Source organism: Cryptomeria japonica, chromosome 7 (assembly GCF_030272615.1).
Source record: "Cryptomeria japonica chromosome 7, Sugi_1.0, whole genome shotgun sequence".
Lineage (NCBI taxonomy): Eukaryota > Viridiplantae > Streptophyta > Pinopsida > Cupressales > Cupressaceae > Cryptomeria > Cryptomeria japonica.
Genome location: NC_081411.1, coordinates 604,829,223 through 604,847,247, shown reverse-complemented (window position 1 = coordinate 604,847,247; position 18,025 = coordinate 604,829,223). Strand labels below are relative to the sequence as shown.

The 18,025-nt window shown below is 41.0% G+C and overlaps 1 pseudogene; it reads left to right on the top strand.

Annotated features, from left to right (window-relative positions):
* The first annotated feature begins 212 nt into the window (after nt 1-212).
* Nucleotides 213-18,025, top strand: part of LOC131043317 (metal transporter Nramp6-like) — a 147,437-nt pseudogene continuing 129,624 nt past the window's right edge.

Genomic DNA, 18,025 nt, shown 5'->3' with positions numbered 1-18,025 from the left:
ATATATTATATTAACCCGTTAATGGGTCTTTGGGGGTTGCTCCTTTGTCAGATATAGGGGAGGTCATATGGGAACCACCTAGTAAAGAGTGGATAAAGGTCAATTTTGATGGTGCTTCTAGAGGAAATCCGGGAATCTGAGGTGTTGGGGTAGTGGCGAGGGATGATAACGGATCTATCCTCTTCAAAGGAGCACAACACTTGCAAGATGGTATGAATAACGAAGTGAAGGTTCAGGCGACACTTCTAGCAACTGAGTTGGCTTTAAATATGAAAGTCCAACGACTGCATTTGGAAGGAGACTCTCAAGTAGTCATTAACACAATTGCTAAAGGCAACACTCCATGCTGGAAATTAAACTGTTGGGTGTCTATTATCCGAGAGAAACTCAAATCATTTTGTGGAATTTTGTGTCTCCCATGTCAGGTGAGGAGCAAATGCAGTGGCAAATTTGCTCTCTAATATTGGTTGTGATATGGATAGTTATATGGCCAAGTGGTGGAAAGGAGATGGAAGACTGTGGAGGTGGTCTTAAATGCAGTCTTAGGAATTCGCAGCCTACAATATGCAAGCAAAGGAAATTTTTTGGCAAGTACACCATGCAAGCTGGCGCTTGCTCTTTGAAAGTGGTAGTTATACATGACAGGTCGCACGTTTTAGAGAGGGTGGCGGATGGCAGCAAATCTTTTGTGCAATCTCATGGCTTTTACGTCATCACTCCTGCATTTATTACTCATCCCAAATGATGGCAGAGGAATTTATTTCCTTTTGGTTTGCGAGCTAGGGGCTGTGTTTTTTTTTAATTGATGCAATACTTTGTGGCTCTTATGACAATGTTATTGCAGAAGCTGGAGCGATTTCACTCTGCAGGTGATCATGGAAGCAAACTTCACCCTGGGCACAGATAAGAAATTGGTGCCATTCCTGGGCAAAGTGACGGAGAAGAGGATGCAGGGACTCTTCCGTTACAAGGCGGAGAAGCTGCGGAGTGGGGCTTGCCTCATGCTTGCAGAAGAGGTGGTGTATATCCATTATTGCTACTAGACGAATATGGAGGTGTACTCCTTTATTCTGGCATGTGCATGCGAATTTGAGCTGGAGGTGGAGAAAATCATACTCACATTGACCAAACTGATTGATGGGGAGTACTTGATCAACCTCGACTCACTTATGGAGTGGGTTGTGCCTCGATTAGGCATTTGCATCAAGGAGGGAGATGATGAGGAGGAGTTGTTGCCTTTTGTCCGTGGGCCGGAGGATGACATATAGGAACAATATCGTGAACGTGCTCACATTGGATGGGAAGCTATGAAGCTACGTGTAAAACTAATTAGGGCAAATGAAGTCTTGAAGGATTTAAAGGTGGTTGCACAGATGGAGGTCGGTAGGGAGCTGAGAGACAGGTTTGAGGAAGGTCGGGCTTTTCAGTTGCTGGCGAGCTTGGAAGGTGACCCCGACTTCGAATGTTTGGATTGCATCCCAAAGATGAAACGTGAAGCAGCAAGGGGTAAAGCTCCGGTCGACAAGGTGGATGGGGAGAAGGAGAACCAGAGTGAGAGCGAGTGAGTGGTCATTTGGCCATTTGGCCATTGTTTTTTATATGCTTTACTAAATCACTGTTAATAGTAGCTTTTAAAACTATATTTCTGTAATATTTGGTTGGTGGGAGAAGCACTGGACTGGTTCATTTTTTGGCTTGCATAGGTTGTATTGTTGTGGGTAGTTTGGGGGTTTTTGTTTACTGCATGTAAATGGTTTATGGGAGATGGTATCTATGTATGTTTTTAAATTATGCATTAATATAATACAAAAACTATTACCGATCAAAAAAATAAAATATTATATTAATATATTATATATATTATATATATTATATATATTATATCATAATATAATAATATATTATATAATATATAATATATTATTATATTATATTATATTATATAATATATTATTATATTATATTATATTATATTATATATTATATAATATATTATTATATTATATTATATATTATATAATATAATAATATATTATTATATTATATAATATATTATTATATTATATAATATATTATTATATTATATAATATATTATTATATTATATAATATAATGTTATTTTAAAATAATTTAAGTATAAAAATCGGATATCCGATTTTGTGAGACAATATATTTGGACTGTGACAGCCCATGAGTTATTTTTAACCCATGGGCTACATGATTTTTGGGAATCTGATATCCGATTGGATTCGATATCCGGTTTTTTGCCTAAAAATTGCTAAAAAATACATTGAAAGGTAAGATTTTTATTGTTTTCAATCATTTTCATTCAATTTTTTTAATTTTTTTTTAATGTTTATTTGTTTTTTCATTGAAAATATGGTTTTTTTTATGAAAACTAGGTTTTTTTAAATCAAATACAAAATTGTTTAAATTTGTTAACTAAATTCAATTGTTTACATTCAGGTAGGTTAAAAATGGGGGATAACAGTGAAAACATTAATCAACCATAACCGCAACAACCAAACCCTCCTTTGTCAAACCCCCCCTCAATTCAGGATTTAATTGCACAGAATTTGAACGAGTTGAGGGGGATTGCAGATGTATATCGTAGGATCCCTCGCCTAAACCCAATGTTTGATCCTCTCACATCGATCATAAAGAATATGGAAACCATGATTGAGAAGCACAATGTCGCCCTTTTGTGGCAAGATTCTATGAGGGAACAATATGCAAATGGCTTGTCCTATAAGGAGATCAAGGATCTTGAGATATCCAAAGCCGCTATCGCCTCATTGTTTGTGAATCCCCGCACTGGTCAACCTGTAGACCCCAAAAAAACAAAACTTTCTATTAAATGGTGCACAAATGATGGTATTGTGAGAAACTTTTGGGATCGTTGGTGGATGGTTTTCGACAAACCACCCAACAACAATCTTGATGTCCCCTTCTACTTCATAAAAAAATTGCATGTTGAGTTTGTTTTAGGAAAACATGTGAACTACTTTGACATCCAACCTTTCCAGGGTGTGGGTTTAGGTATGCCCCAAAATAGACCTGGGGCAGTCAGAGTAGTCCAGGGCCCATATGTCCCCCCTCCTCCTGTTGATCCCCCACCTCCAGTGCAGCATCCATATATCATTTGTGAGGCAACATCACGGACCATATTGTCTATTCACTCTTTGAGTAGCCTTTTGGTTTGTCAGGCTGAGTCAGTAGCTCAGCCTACTTTTGATGGTAGCGGTGCATCCGACGGCGCTGACACGTCATCCTCGGCTCCACACATTTGTGTGCCCCATAGTTGTGTCATGTGTGGGCACGTATGCTTGGGTCCATTTGGACGGCCTGTTGATCCTCCTGCAGACAGTGCAGATTATGAGGTGCATGAGATGCATGATACACCAGATGTTATGACACAGACTGGAGGATACCCTAGGGAGTCCTTGCATGCTAGAGGCGAGGAGGCACCGTCATCATACATTGATGATGTAGTGGTAAGATTTGTATTTTCACAGTTCATGTTATATTTTAAATGAATATTTATAATCTAGATAATATTAAGTACTAATTTTTATTTACATGCTCTATTTAACAGTTGATGATCGAGGAGGAGTTGACACAGATTCAAGAGGGCACCTAGACAGCCATTTCATTTGGCCTTGATAGCTTGATGATACATATAATATTGCACCTACTCGTTTGTATTTTATTGCACATACATGTTCATCATTTATATTGGTATTAATTAGATTATGTAGTAACTTGCATGTATATCTTATTTTACTCTTGTAGGGCACAAGCAGCACGAGTGCGGGGTAGTGCGATTTACGATCTGGTAGTCAGTTGGAGACAAGGGAAAGGTACTTGAATGCAAATATGATTGAATGAATAGTTTAAATAACTTATAGTGATTATACACGTCTAGACATAGATTGATAGGTTCGTATACTTGTTGTGTATATGTACAGAGAATTCTTGGCTTCCCATCCTTGTTGACTACACCCAGTATACCTGAAGATGATGAAGAAGAAGAGATGCCTCAAGTACATGTGTGTTTATTTTATTTTGTGTTTAGTAGATATAATTTGTTATTTTTAGTGACAATTATATGCTAACTTGTATCAATGTCATGTTTGTGAACATATGTAGGTTGTGTATGAAAATATTGAAAACATGCCTCCTCTACCAAAGACATACATCAAGAGTCCTGCAAAGCCGAAGATAAAATGTGGAGATGAGGTAAACAAGAATAGTTCAATTATAGTTCATTTTTATGTTAACTTTTTGAATGTGAGTTATATAATATAACTAATCTTAATCGTGGTTTGTTTTTTCTTGTGTAGGATCCTTTAGAGCCGAGTAGTGCAGTGAAGAGGATCGATTTTGATGATCCATCATCAGCTTAAGATGTTATAGATAGTTTTGGGATGCTTACATGTCTAGTTGGCATGTATATTTTGTATATGGACATACATTCACGTATATAGACATACATTTCGTTTGAGTTGGCGTTTATGCCATATTTGTGTATGGACATACACTTGTAATCATTTGACATTTTCATATATACAGAAGTTGACATTTGATCATATAAATTGTTGCTCATATGTGCATGGTGTTATCATGGAAATCTTTAATCTTCAATCCAATAATTAACAATGGCTAGTAATGGTTATTTAATGAACAATACAATCCATTTCATTTCATCGTAAGTGTTGTTTGTATAATGAACAATAAAATTCATTTAATGAACAATACAATACAATTCATTTAATGAACAATACTTGATACAATTCATTATTACCCTATGCATTCTCCTATTTTTCTCCCACATTCAGTCGAACGCTCGGGGTCATACCCTACCGGTGTCGTCCCTTGAGCACCCTAAGTGCTAAAAATTATCAAAATTTGATGGGCCCTAACTCAGAATCCGTGGCACCTGCGAACAGTCCATTTGAACCTATAGGTCCATAAGAGGGGTCCCTACAAAAGCCTATCTCGGTTTTTCAAGTTTCCCTACGGTTTTATCAGGGCATCATTTTTTCGGTTGGCAAAAAAATTGTCAGTCTCATTCAATCAAATGTTGTCGCGTGGCCAATTTCTCATTCTGCTCATCGTGATAATGAACTGTCGGCTCCAACATGTCCAGTTAGGCATTATTACCCTATGCATTCTCCTATTTCCCCCCCCACTTGGTCGAATGCTCGGGGTCATACCCTACTGGCATCGTCCCTTGAGCACCCTAAGTGCTAAAAATTGTCAAACTTTGGCGGGCCCTAACTCGGAATTCGTGGCACCTGCAAATGATCTGTTTGAACCTATGGGTCCACGAGAGGGGTCCCTACAAAATCCTATCTCACTTTTTCAATTTTCCCTACGATTTTATTAGGGCATCATTTTTTCGGTTGGCAAAAAAATCGTTAGTCTCATTCAATCAAATCTTGTCGCGTGGCCAATTTCTTGTTCTGCTTGTCGTGATAATGAATTGTCGGCTCCGACATGTCCTGTATATGGTGAAAATGGATAACAATAATAATGATATTGAAAGGCTAAATGAATCCAACCACAAAAACCCTAGCCTAACAACAACAAAGATCCACCATAACATATGAAGATTACCTGAGACAATGCAAATCAAATGAAATCACAAAGATTATACCATCACATGTCCAATAGGGTTTGGATCTCCATTCTTCCTATCTCCATTGATCTTGCTTGATATATTTGCTCTCAGATTTTATGTGCACAAGAGCTCAACAAAGAATGGAATGTGGTTGCAAGTAGGATCGTAGTGTAGTCAAGTGCATAAGTTAATTCCTTAGACTCAGTGATTAGGATGCTTGATTAGGGTTTGATAATGAAGGAAGCATCTCCTTATATAGAAGACACTATATGAAATGGAGGGATAAGATTGAGAGGTGTAAAAAGAGGTCGGCTATGATTAGAGGGTAGGTAAAAGAAATAATAAAATAATGAAAGGGGTAGGTAGTGTATGAATTAAGAGATGAATGGCATGTGTCATAGGTAGAAAAGGTTAATGAATTAATTAAACAAATAAAGATTTATTTAATTAATAGAAGAATAGGGATCAATTAAATAAATAAAATATTTATTTAATTTAGGAAAAGGATAATTTAAATAAATAAATGTATTTATTTAAATGAGAAATAAGGCTAGAAGAGGATAAATGAATTAATTAAATAAATAAAGATTTATTTAATTAATAGAAGAATTAGGCTTAGATAATTAAATAAATAAAGTATTTATTTAATTAGACATGACAATTTTAGGTGTCTACATTTTGCCTCTCTTTGAGACAATGCGGCTTGTCCGTTGTTTCAAAGAAGATAAGATGAACTGATACAGAGTTGCCCCAGGATGGGAATAATATGCCCCCTCGAGAGATTGGATGAAAATGTCTAAAAAGATTGCAGACAATCTCTCGATAAGAAAGATAGGCTAGAATGGATTGACCGGATAAAGTGACAAAGTCACGGGATAAAGAAGACTGACTCGGGAAACGAAGGCTAGGGGTAGTCTATAAGATAGACCACGAGGGAAAATACATCCTCATTGTCATCTACACATCCACGAGAGCATATTGCAGAGTGAAAATAGAGCAGCAGCAGTTAGCAGCGATGGCTTTCACTCACAGATTCGACCGTGTTCGCCAATTCCAGAGGCCAACAGAGGCAGGAGAGCCGGTAAGTACCACCAAACCTCCTCGTACTTTGATGCATTTAATTTTGTAATTAATGCATGCTAGGTAGAGCAATAAATGCGCTTAGACTAAGGTCCAAAAAAGTCCAAAAATGTTTAGGCGCGTCTGCGTTGGTGCCAGGCGCATCTGTGTTCGCTAGGCGCGTCTGTGTTTGTGCCAGGCGCGTCTATGTCTGGACCCACGTCTGTGTCAATTGCGGCCACATCTGCGATGTTCAGGCGCGTTTGTGCCAAGAAGGCATGTCTGTGCATCCCAGGCGCGTCTATGCAGAGTATAGGCACGTCTGTGTCAAGCAGGTGCGTCTGTGTTTTTCAGGCGCGTCTATGCAGTCTTTGAGCGCGTTTATGTCATTTAAGCGCGTTTGCGTTTGAAAAGTATGAATTTGCATCTTCTAGGTCAAATCGACAGTTCTGTGATGAACATACGCTGTCGATTGGATAAGCTGCTAAGAGGATACACTCAAGCAGGTCCTCGAGGAAGACTAGAATAGATCAAGGCACTTTGTGATGAACAGTGAGTACCAAGATAGAGTACTTTGTGATGAACAGGGAGTACTGAAATATGAGCAGCACTTTGTGATGAACAGAGAGTGCAAATGTGAGTAACACTTTGTGATGAACAGTGAGTGTCACACGCGTAGTACTTTGTGATGAACAAGGAGTACTACTAGAATAAATAGCAACACTTTGTGATGAACAGTGAGTGTCACTAGGGTAGATAGCAAGATGCATTTAGATAAAAAGTAGCATTTTGTGATGAACAATGAATGCCACTATGACTGACATGATTGATTTGCTTGACTGCAGGAGTATTTGCCGATGCTAGAGTCACGGGAGAGATTCCCGTCTACTCAGAGGTTGCGACCTGAGCTGACAGCCGAGGAGTGAGCTGCTATCGAGGAGATGGGATTGAGACATGTGCTTTATGTGCCTGAGTTTTGGGCGAACATGGGTTTGCTGACTGCACTAGTTGAGAGATGGCACTCTGAGACGTGCATGTTTCATCTACCGATGGGTGAGATGATAGTCACCCTGGAGGATGTCTACAGGATATTGAGGATACTGATCGATGGGGAGCTGATCCCATACAATCAAGATGGCGACAGAGAGGCCCTGAGACGAGTATTCCAGGACCCTGGACTGGAGATGAGGGCAGGACACGTGGCATGGGACACCATGACAGCCACAGGGTTAGCATTGCCGACAGTGATAGGAGGAGCTATCAGTGGGTTCCTGTGTCCGGATAGGGCGACACGGGGGTTGGCTATGGGCTGGGGAGGAGCACTGGAGACGCTGGTGACACAGCACACCAGATATGCTTGGGGACCATGTGTGCTGGCCCATTTGTATTATGAGCTTCATCAGTTTGTTTATCATGGATCAGTGGGATTGGGCTGTGGAGTTACATTGCTGCAGGTATGGGCCTATGAGCATCTGCCGATTACCCGACTGATACACTTCAGGGGCAGGGGACATGGACGCAGCTTTGTACATTTGTATGATATGATCACATCGCAGCCATGGATTGGCAGGCTAGAGTATTGGCGGCGAGTGATAGACGATATTGATGAGGTCATATGGAGACCATATCTGGGCTGCGAGCAGTGGGAGGATGACGCAATTGAGTTGCCGTACACCTTCCGGAGCAGGTACCTAATTGGGCGGACGCCCTATGTGCTAGAGAGACAGCTTGTAGACGGGATTGGCTGACAGTTTGGCCGGATTCAGAGGATGCCCGGGGTTCAGGCATGTATGCCCATACAGTTAGAGATTAGGCACAGTTTGGGCCGTTGCTGTCGTATGATCAGGCAATGACACAGCTGGTGGAGATGATACCTCTACCCTGGGACATGTGGCCAGAGATCGAGGACACCGACATGGATGCCGAGTATACAGCTTATTGGGTAGAGCATCCGTTCCCACGATTGACAGATCCAGGAGAGGCATTGGAGGGTGATGGGGGGGAGATGATGATGATGGTGGAGGTGATGGGGGCAGAGGCCGACGAAGGAGGAGGGGAGTAGTTGGAGAGAGGTAGGTTGCACCTCGGAGGGAGGGTGGAGAGGAGAGGCAGGCTCGGGTGGTGAGGGGTCACGGTGGATTGCCTTTACAGGTGCCAGCAGCACAGGGTCCCAGGCAGGTACAGATATAGGGACAGGGACAGAGACAGGTACCAGTACAAGCACCAATACAGGTATAGGTACAGGCACAGGGGCAGGCACCCGCAGAGGGGGAGCCACAGGCAGAGGCAGAGGGGGTGGACCCAGTAGAGGATGAGCTGCTAGATCTGAGGGAGATCTGCTAGGGCCAGGCAGATGAGATTCAGGAGCTAGAGAGGGAGAGGGATCGGCTCAGGACGAGGCTCAGAGATACTGAGCGGGAGCGGGATCAGGCTATCCGGCACTATACAGAGGCTGAGACAGCATTGAGGGCAGGGAGACAGGCAGCTGAGGATACAAGGGCAGGATACGCTTATGTCCTGCGGGCAGGAGAGGAGATAGCCTACTGGAGGGACCTCTACTATGGTGTAGTGCCAGCAGATCAGCGGGCGAGGAGCTTCCATAGACCGTCGCGTACAGCGACAGCTACGGGAGGGAGTCGGAGGAGACAGGCATCGAGTGATGGGGTTATGGGTCCTCCACCACCACCAGATAGAGGGGACAGGCGGGATGATCCTGGGGCGGGTCCTTCAGGGGCTCAGATTCCACCGAGGCCAGGCGGCTCCGAGGGAGGGAGTTCATCATAGCCATAAAGGGCTCCCTTTGTATCAGTTTTGTACCATTTTTGTATTGTAGACACCTGCGGGTGCTTTTGTAGCCATATGATTTTGACATCATTGTATCATGACACTTTTATATATATATGAGATGATTCATTTTTGCGGCAGCTATATGCATGCGTACCTATGTGATGAGATGTTCTTATGTGATGTTTGTTTATGAGATGGATGCAAATATGTATATGATGCAATGCAGTATTTTTGTTCTTTTATGTTTTAAAATGTTATGCATGATGCAAATGTGAATGTATGTAATGCAAATGAATATGATAATGTAAATGTAAATTGTAATTTGTGCTAACAGCTGTTGTGTGCAGGATGTGATGCAGTTGTGATATCTATATGTATGTATGAAATACTTATATGTGGTAATGCAGGTATAACTATATGACATGCAAATGTTTTTGGTGTGTCATTATACTCAGTCATGTGATAATAGGCTACGCGGACTCGAGAAGGACGATGGAAGTCAATCAAGAAAGGGGGATGGAAGACAGAAGATATGAAAGTGAAAGAGCTTCTTGTGCGTTATCACCATTGAGCTTTATTATGGCAAGTAGGTTATGACAATCGAGGCATATGTTCGACCCAAAAAGTCATTGTACCTGTTTGCATGGAGATAAGACAGTCACAAACAAGGAATGCCCCAGTTCACACTAGACTCATAGTGTCCTCATATCCTTGGACAAGTCATAGCATTGCTAAGAGATAATCCACAGACAACAAACACAAATAGGTGATGATATCCCATCCTCGCCTTTCTAGTCAAAGACATCCTGGAGATAGAATCTCTAGTCAGAGACATCCCGGAAAAGCTAAAAGACATGTCACCCAAAAAAATAAAATCAAAAGAAAACCAAGACTCGACACCAACATCCAACATCCACTGTAGTCCTCAAGTTTAGTGTCTCTTGTCACTTGTATAAGTCTTATTTGATTGTGGTCACAATGTTTACTTTCACAAAAAGGATAGATAGCACTGAACCATAATGTTGTCTGAGTCTGTTGAAAGATTTGATTTGTTGAAGTCCATTATTGCTACTATGTCTCATCTGAAACTGACTGAATCCATGAAATTGATACGTTATTGCGGAGAAGACGAAACTTTATTGCGGATCTATGATGCAAATGTTGCTTTATTGCGGATTGTGCGCGGATAGACTGAAGGAAGCTAGAAGAAACTGTACTCCTCGAAACATGTGATGTTCTCAGTTCCACACCCATTACTAGACGTAGGATTTGCCCTAGCCACAGATAGGATCTGATTTATTATGGATGGAAAGGGAGGTTTATTATGAATGGCGAACCAATCTTGGGTAGATCAATAACAAGCCATGATGGGAATGGGTAAGTTTATTATGAATGAATAAGTTGTGAGTGTGTGCAAAGTGAATGGATGAAAGTGAATCCTGAAGGAGGGAGGAGCAATGTCTCTACGCATGGCGCTGGTGACCTAGTTTTCACCATGGTACTTGCCCAGGGCGCCACCGAAGTGGTTTTCACCGTTGGACGAAATTATTTTTCTTTACTTTTTTTGATTTTTCAATGTTGTTTGTGTCACAAGGCGCCTGTTTGCCAGGTTTTCACCAAGTAATGATTTTTTTGTTTTATAAATTTTTTTTTGCATTTTTGAATTAGGATATTCCGAAGAGCTATGTGTAGAACCTGCGAAGGTGCATGCTGTTAATAGGATCCTCCAAAGGTTCACCTTCTGTAGTTGAAAGCCGATATGCACCAGATCCATATGTTGCTGTAATAATGTAGGGACCAAGCCAATTTGGTTCGAACTTGCCCTTCTTCTCTCTGTCTTGTTGATTTTTAGGATTTTCTCTAAGAACTAAGTCACCCACCTCAAATGTGTGAGGCTTGACCTTGTGATTGTAGTTGCGACTCATTCATTGTTGGTAAGCCTTGAGATGACTAAAAGTAGTTTGTCTTCGTTCATCCAGTAGTTCCAGCTCTTGTAAGCGAGAGACCCTATAGTCTTCATCACTGATGATGTTTTTCAAAGAAACCCGTAAAGAGGGTAGCTCGACCTCAATAGGCAAGATAGCTTCAACGCCATAGACAAGTGAATAGGGTGTAGCTCCTGTAGGTGTGCAGACACTTGTGCGGTAGGCCCAAAGTGCAGGATTAAGTTGGATATGCCAATTACGACCAACATCGTCGACTGTCTTCTTTAAGATTTTAAGGATTGTTTTGTTAGACGCCTCGGCTTGGCCATTACCTTGGGGGTAGTATGGTGTGGAGAAATGATGGGAAATATGAAAGCGGTCACAGAGTTCACGAACATCCTGATTTTTGAAAGGACGTCCGTTATCAGTGATAATGGAAACAAGAATACTGTATCGGCAAATGATATAGTTAAGGATGAATGTAGCAATCTGTTTTCCAGTAACTTGTGTGAGAGGCACGACTTCAATCCATTATGTAAAATACTCTGTGGCAGTGATAATGAATTTATGACCATTGGAAGAAGGAGGGTGAATCTTGCCTATGAGATTGAGTCCCCACTGACAAAAGGGCCAAGGAGACGCAAGTGGTTGAAGTTCTTGTGCTGGCGCATGTATGAGATCTCCATGAATTTGACATTGCTTACATTTCTTGACAAATTGATATGAGTCTTTCTCCATATTGGGCTAGTAATATCCAGTCCTGATGAGTTTCTTGGCCAAGGTAGGACCACTAGCATGTGGACCACATATCCCTTCATGCACTTCCCGTAACGCAATCTGAGCTTCGTCGCTTTCTAAACATCTAAGAAGAGTGCCATCTAGACCTTGTCGGTATAGGATATCAGCTAAAATGACATATCGAGAGGATTGGCGAATGAAAGTGCGTCATTGGTTATTTGATAGATCAAGAGGTAAAGTATTGTCACGTAGGTATGTGAAAATGGACCCATATAACTGGGATTCGGGACTGACAACACATAGCGTCTCAGTAGGCATGATCTCATATGAAGGGACCAAAAGGTTATCCACCAAGAACTCATAGCGGGTCTCGTGTGGAGGTAGATTGATCAATGAAGCAATTGTAGCCATGGCATCTGCGGCGCGATTCTGCTCTCTTGGTATCTGCTCAAAGTCTATCTTTGTGAAATGTTGTTTCAGATCATCCACCATTTGTTTATAAGGCATTAATTTTTCATTTTTTGTTTGGTAATCATTAGTGGCTTAACGAATAACAAGTTGGGAATCCCCAAAAACACGAAGTTCCTGGATCTTCCATTGGACTGCAATTCGTAATCTTGTTGTTAATGCCTCATACTCCGCTATATTGTTAGTGCAAAGAAATGATAAGCGGTATGATTTTGGTATAGAATCTCCTTAAGGAGTTATAAAGAGGATGCCAGCTCCTGCCCCATGCTGTGTGTATGAGCCGTCAAAGTACAGTTGCCATGGCTTTGCATGTGACATTGTCAAAATGGATTCATCTGGAAATTCGGAACTTAGAGGAACATCATCTATCATGGGAGCATCTGCTAATTGATCTACGATGGCTTGTCCTTTTATTGCTTTTCTGTCCACATACTCGATGTCGAATTCACTCAGGATCATTACCCATTTGGCCAGTCACCCAGTAAGTGTTGCTTTATTGAGAAGGTATCTCAATGGGTCTATTCTTGCAACTAACTTAGTCTTATGAGTGAGCATGTAATGTCGTAATTTCTGCGAAGCAAAGACCACGGCGAGACATGCGCGCTCAATTGGTGTGTAGTTTAGCTCATATCCTACCAATGTGCGACTGATATAGTATATTGCTTTTTCCTTGCCTTCAGCACTTTGTTGCGCTAAGAGTGCCCCCAGTGTTGTTGGAGTAGCTGATATGTATAGTAACAGAGGCTGATCTAGAACTGGTGGCATCAGAACTGGCGGATTTAGAAGATAATCTTTGAGCATTTGGAAAGCCTGTTGACAGTTATCATCCCATTTGAATTTGATATTTTTATGTAGCAGGTGTTGAAACGGATTACACTTATCTGCCAGTTGTGCTATGAATCTTCAGATGGACTGAAGTCTGCCTTGTAAGGATCGAAGTTGACTGATATTTCTTGGTGGTTGCATTTCCAAGATGGCTTTAACTTTTGTTGGATCAACTTCAATTCCTCTTTTGGATACAATGAATCCTAGGAGCTTCCCGAAGGTTACTCCAAAGACACATTTCTTGGGGTTTAATCTTACTTTGTATTTTTCCAACCGATCAAAGGCAACTGAAAGTATGTCTAAATGTGTATTTCTATCTATTGATTTGACCAAGAGGTCATCGACATAGTCTTCCACAGTTACGTGCATGAGATCATGAAATATAGTAGTCATGGCTCTTTGATATGTAGCACCTGCATTCTTTAGCTCGAAAGGCATGACATTCCAACAGAAAGTTCCCCATGGACAAGTAAATGATGTTTTGTGTTGATCCTCGGGTGTGATCCTTATTTGATTATAACCAGAGAATCCATCCATTAATGATAACATTTCATGACCTGCTGTGAGATCAACAATCAAGTCAATATTTGGTAATGGGAAGTCATCCTTTGGACAAGCTTTGTTGATGTCTCTGAAATCTGTGCAAATTATGATGCTGCGATCTAGTTTACTAACAGATACCAAGTTGGAGATCCATTCAGGATAATCAATTGGGCGTATGAATCCAACATCGAGTAATTTCTCAAGTTCTGCTTTGACTAGTAATGCCACTTGTGGATGCATTTTTCTTAATTTCTGTTTTACTGGTTTTGCCCCCGGTTTGACTGTCAGATGATGCATTACCAAATCCAGATCCAATCCAGGCATATCAGCGTATGACCAGGCGAAGTTGATTTGTCGCTCTTTGAAGAAACTTATGAATTTTGACCTTTCAGACTCTGTCAGTGATTGAGCTAGGAATATGTTGTGTGGAACCTCTTTTGTACCAATGTTTGTTTTGATAGTCTCCTCTACCAACATGGATGACTTTTCCTCGTATGATGCTGGGAGAATGTCGAGCCTTCCATCTTCGGGTGCCTCAGAGAGGTTTTCGCCCTCAGATACATCCTTTCTTTTTACTTTTTTGGGGTCAGACAGCGCCACAGTGTGGTTTTCGCCACAAGACCCTTGATTTGTTCTTATTTTCACATTTTTGCGACTGGAAGGTCCGACACCCTCACCAAAATATGCCACGCTATTGAGTTCTATAGTGTATCCCGCTTTATGGTCTCTAGGGGGAAGATCATCTCTTATGCCCAGATAGTCAATAAAAGCTTCATCGTTTTGGAATGTGTCAAACTGTGCAGGTCCTTCATGATCCCAGTCAATGAGTTGGTGGTGAACAAGGGGAAGGTCGTTAATGTCTTCGAAGTTAGCGGGGCTAAGAGTGAATATGTGGTTATATTCGGGTATGTCAAGGTAATTATCGAGGTCATCGATGGCACTCTCCTCATCAGTCTCGATCACGGGCGAATCCAAATTATCATCACTAGTAGCGCATTCTGGGACAGGTGTTCTCATCCTATGTGATTTCAACCTAGAACCTTGAGACAAGGACTGTGTGGAATCCTCATGGGTTGTTTCTTGACCAACTCTGAATTTGTTATAAAACTCCTCCTCTTCCGTGGGTTCACCTGGCTCTCTGAATGTCTCCGTGAGCTCGTAGTCACTGGAAGACTTGTCGGAACCCCATTCCCATTCGTTGGAATCTGTGGAATAGCGATTCTCTTGTTGAATTTTGGCAGCTTTGATTTGTAAGGCTTCTTCTGTCCTTTGGGTGTGGACCTTGGAAGTTAAGAAACCAAGTCCTTTCGAGCGTTCCTTCTTGAAAGTCAAGTCATGTTGTAAAGGTTCAATGATGCCTTCCTTTCGTAATCCCAGAGGGCTTTTTCCATCACACCCGAATTTTTGTAGAATTTTGAAGCCTTTGCCATATTTCTCACATGGTAGATTGATGTGGTCTTGTGTTTCCTCTTCATTGTCCCTGAAAAGCATTTGGTATAAATCTTCCTCTTCTAGTTCACCCCATCTTTGAAAGGTAGTAGGGTCCCATTTGAGCATCATGATGGAGATTTGTTTGTTAGGATGTGGTCTCCCATATTCTTTTGGGGAACTCATGACTTGTCTTAAGTACATGGTCTGATTGAAAGTATATTTCCCCATGCCTTTGTCCTGAAACCTGCCTTTAAGCTCACCTTGTTTTGATGTCGAAGGTTTTAATGACTCAGGATCAATGTATGCGGAGGAGGAACAACCTCACGATTACTGGGAATGATGGTCTCAGTCTTTGATTTCAGGTTATTGCAGTATATGAATGGATTAGGATCACCGTTAACTATTACTTCCACTCCATTATGAGGAAACTTAATGCATTGATGATATGTGGATGGGACTGCCCTCATTTCATGGATCCAAGGACGTCCTAGCAATATGTTATAAGTGAGATTTAAATCCAGGACTTGACAAACCACATCCTTTGTAACTGGCCCAACTCTGAGAGGTAAAATGACTGTACCCTTGGATGAACGCTCTTCATCATCATATGCTTTAATGGTGATTTTGTTTGTAGAATTCACAACTTTATCAGAATATCCCAATAGTGTAATAGTGCTTAATGTGCAAATGTTTAGACCTGCTCCTCCATCTATCAAGACTCATTTTATTCGATGTTTGTGAATGAAGGCTTCAATGTGTAATGGTGCATTATGTGGCTGACTTACGGAGGTGTCATCGGCTTCTGTGAAAGTAAGTGAATGTGGAACGGAAAGGTATCCCACCATGGCTTGAAACTGGTCCACGTTTAGATCAGTAGGAACAGCAGTATCTCTCAAGATTTTGTCAAGAATGGCTTTATGTGCGGGAGATATGCGTAATAGCTCAAGGATTGAAATGAGCGCGGGTGTCTTCCCTAGTTGTTCTACAAGGTCATACTCAGGTTTGGTTGATGAAGAAGCGGTGTTTTTAGTTGGAGCACCTTGCAAAGTGATTTTACCTCAATGAGTTGTGACATTACATTCAGAGGTAGGTTCTGAAGAAGATCTAGCACCTTTTAGGACAATCCTGGGTCTCTGAGTAGAATTCTCAGATGCTTTGTCCTTGATGATAATGGTAGAGACATAATTGTCCATCGAGATGTGATTGATAGTTGAATCATAGTTATAGGATGCTCTGGTATAATTAGTTTGATCCTCTATGGCTTTAGCTTTTCCTTTGTCATGTTTTGGGAATGGTTCCTTAAACATCTCATGTTCTTGATTAGACGAATGTCCCTCAATCTCAATGTCACCTCTATCAATGAGATCTTGTATGATGTTCTTTAGTCGATGACAATTTCCTGTCTTATGACCTTTGCTCTTATGAAATTCACAATATTCATCATCATTCCACCAATTTGGTTTAACCTTTGGTTCATATGGAGGAAAATCTGGAACTGTGATTACCTTGTTTGCCACTAGCTTCTTGAAGACTGACTCAAGTGGTTCTCCTAATGGAGTGTACTTCCTTCGTGATCTGGAAGTTGTTTGAGTATTCACTTGATTGTTTGTAGAACTTGATCCTGAAAAGATGACTTTAGGTCGTACTATATTTGCATCAACAACACCATCATTGACTGTGTTCTTGTTTTTATTCCAAAATCTTGGCTTATCTTTTCCTTTAAAGTCATCTTTGTTTTCCTTGAATATCTTAATGACTCCTTGTTCAATTAGGACCTTCTCTGTCACTAAGCCTTTTTCAATAACATCCTTGAAGGTGGACAAACAAGCTTTTCTTAGATCATAGCCAATGTCTTTGTTAACATTTTGGGTGAACATTTCTACCATTTGTTTTTGTGGAATTTCACAAGAGCATCTGCTGGCTAGATTTCTCCATCTTTGTAAGAATGATGCAAAAGACTCTCCCTCTTTTTGCTTGGTGTTGCACAAAGTAGTGACTGATATGTCTGTCTCTATATTGTAGGAGAAATGTTGAATAAATGCCTCTGCTAAGTCACCCCATGACTTAATTCCAGGTGGAAGTTGGGAGAACCATTCCATAGCTTGATCACCTAAGCTCTGTGGGAATAATCTCATCAAATATGTCTCTTCTACTGCTACCTTAATGCAAGCTATGAAAAACTGTCTTATGTGTGCCTTAGGATCCCCTTTTCCTCTATACTTATCAAATTTAGGCGTCACAAAGTGTGTAGGAAATGGAGGCATTGGAATGCTCTTGTCAAATGGATAAGGACATATGTCTCTCATTGTGTATGTTGGCTTCGGTGTATTTATGTCCTCCATTTTCTTTTGTAAGTCCTTGATTTGTTGCTCCAAATTGCTCTTAGGTGGAGATCGACTTCTTGGACCATACCCCATGCTTGAGGCACCAATTGGAGGAGGAGCATGTTGCATATATGGATGATATTGATCATACACATGTTCATATGGAGGAGGTCTATAATGATGCTGTGTATATGGACCACTTGGTATAGATTCATGTTGAGGAACACCATATCTATTTTGTGCATGTATACCATACTCTACAGGCATGTCATGTTCTATTGTATTGCCCCCAAATTTGACAC